This window comes from Camellia sinensis, chromosome 4 (assembly GCF_055761805.1).
Source record: "Camellia sinensis isolate YWXY chromosome 4, ASM5576180v1, whole genome shotgun sequence".
In the NCBI taxonomy this organism is placed as follows: domain Eukaryota; kingdom Viridiplantae; phylum Streptophyta; class Magnoliopsida; order Ericales; family Theaceae; genus Camellia; species Camellia sinensis.
In genome coordinates this window covers 169,187,272-169,190,039 of record NC_138964.1, presented here as the reverse complement: position 1 = coordinate 169,190,039, position 2,768 = coordinate 169,187,272, and the positions used below count along the sequence as shown (strand labels likewise).

General features: G+C 37.6%; 1 pseudogene; it reads right to left on the bottom strand.

The window, feature by feature from the left end:
* Positions 1-224: 224 nt before the first annotated feature.
* On the bottom strand, positions 225-2,499 carry LOC114313025 (kinase-interacting protein 1 pseudogene; annotated as a pseudogene).
* Between the last annotated feature and the right edge of the window lie 269 nt (positions 2,500-2,768).

Below are 2,768 nucleotides of genomic sequence, written 5' to 3'. Positions count from 1 at the left end.
AATGGTTAAGGGACTGCAAAAAAAGCTCTCATGAAACAAAAAGATTGTAATCTGGAAGGGCTGAAAAATCTTTGTTGATTTTATACTTCAAACTTTGAACAATGTATGTACACAATCATACATACATCTCCCAGTTCAAAAATAAAGAAGAAAACCTTTCTATCCACCCAAAGATCATCCCTAAGAATGAGGAAAATGGAGAAAAACAAACTGAATTTAATACTTTACAGTGAAAGCCCAGCTCTTAGATCATCGTACTTTCTATGATGCATACAGGCGAATATTGATGTCATTTTCTTTGGTTTAGTTCCAAAGATGAATGACCGTAGAGGAACTTGAGTCCGGCTCGTTGAGTACCTCAATTGTGGTTGATTATTGTTTTTTGATCCAGAGATGTCAAATTCTTCATCCAACTTTGCAAGGGTTTTCTCAATTTCCTGCTGGAGTGTGGTTACATGATCCAAACCTGTTTGCAGTTCATCTCTAACCTCGTTGTGCTCTTGTTTCATGTTCACAACCTCGCCATGGAACTCTGCAGCATCATGACTAGTGAACAACATTTCTTCTTCTTCCGCACCTTTTGTCAACGCATTTGTTATTTCTTCTTGAATATTGCACAAGGATGAGAACTTGCGCTGCAATTCGTCTTTCAACGATGTGCTTTGTTCTATCCAGAGTGTCAGCTCAGTTTGTATCTCTCTCAGGTGCTTGTATATTGGGTGGAGATCTGATTTTATATTTGTTGTAGCATTAACACTACCCTCTTGACTCGACTTTTCCTTTTCCTTGATTTTTGATATTTTAGCTTGTAAATCTTGGAACCCAGTTTTAAATTTTTGTATTTGATGGAATGAAGTGCTGAATCTTAACCAAAAATCTAGGTTCTCATCCAGTAATGCGTCAATATTTGTCCGAAGCTTTTTTTCAATTGGTGAGATGGATCGCTGTTGATAAATCAAAATCTGTTAGGTTTTTGTTATTGGCAATCTCATTTGACAAAACTCTTTTTAGTTGTAATTTTATTCGTTCTTTTATTTCAGTGAGACTATGAGTTTTTAGATGCGAATCCAACTTGAATTGTGCCTATGCAGAAGAGTTTGTGATCTTAATCCTATCATGTTTACCACTTCGCTAACTATGTTGGAGTTATTTTTTCGCTCGAGCAGAGATCGCGACATTTCAGAAGTTTCACTCGCTTGCAAAAGTACTGGGAGTTGTTTTTTTCCGCTCGAGTGGCCATTTCTACGGTCGAGCGTAGACCATGTTTAGTCATATGCGTTTTAGTCACTCTGCTAAAGCGGCTATTCTTGCACTCGAGCGGAGATCGCGATTATGTTTTCTATACGGTTCAGTTAGGTTTTAGGGTACGACTTCCAGATCTTCTTCTTGGGTATTAGGGTTTTCATCTGGAGCTTCTTTGTTTGTTTTCTTTGATATCTGTGAGAGTTTAATCATGAATTGAGTGGATTATATCAAAGGGTTTGTTTGTTTTATTTATTCAATATAAAAGAGAGAGTTGTTCTTCGGTGGATTTCGAGAAATTTAAGCCTGAAGCTTTGGTGGATTCTGGAGTGGCTCATTGTCGTGGATTCGACATTGGCGCTGTGGATTCAACGTTGGGCAAGACAATTCCGCGGTGAAGACGAGGCTGGAAGAGGCACATAGGGGTCAGTTCGATTCGGGCGTGGATTCGTTAGGTAATTGAGAGTATACTTGTGTAATTCCTTTGTGTCTTCTTAGTGGATTGTTTTGTGGATTTGGCCCGTGATTTTTTGTCACAATTGGAGGCGCTCTAATTGTGGTTTTTCCATGTTAAAATCGTTGTGTCGATTTGTCTTGATTGTTTGATTGAGATTGTTATTTACTACTTAAAATTGATACATAATCACAAATCAATATCTCCAGGATTTTTAGATTTTTCAAAATCAACTCGACATCTTCTTCTTCTTCCTTCTTTATCAGAGGAACTTCTAGAGCTCCATTTACTTTGTTCTCCGTTGCTTCAGGTTTGGCATTTCGACCATCCAACATAATAGAGATTGATTGGTTGTTTCCTTTCAAATCCTTATTTTCATCAAAATTTTCTTGCAAAAGTTTCAGTTTCTGTTGTAAGGAATGAATCTCCTCGTCCCTCTTGGCAATAGCACTCCTCACATCTCTTAGCTGCATTGTCGTTTCAAAGAGGCTGTCCTGATTTTTGTTCTCTACATCACCAAGCTTCTTCTTAACGTCCTTGTAATTTTGCAAAATTGCAGTGTATTCTGTCAATAGAATCTTTTCTCTATCTTCCAGCCCATTCTTGAACATCTCTTGCCAATTTGGTTCATTATCTTTCTCATTTGCCACTTCTTGTGGTTCAGTGTTGACAACATTATCTGCTGTTAAGGACACACTATTTTTATCAACCTTGTCCAGTGATTGTGGGTATTCTAGTTTGATCTGACTAACTTTTTCTTTTTCTTCTTCTTCTTCCTTTTCTTCTTGATTGTTTACAGACATACGGAGAACCTATCCATTTTTGTCTTCTTCTACTACTGCTTTCAATTCTTTGGTGTTTATGGGAGCATCTCCAGCAATACAGAGAACCTGCCCACTTTTGTCATCTCCCATTGCAACTTTCAATTCTCCAGAATCTATGTATCCAACCTGTCCATTTTTGTCATCTCCTACTGCTACTTTCAATTCTCTAGAGTTTATGGAACCATCTTTAGGCCTTGGCATGTTTTCTTGTAATTTGAATTCTTGTGTTTTTACTTCAATAGAGGACT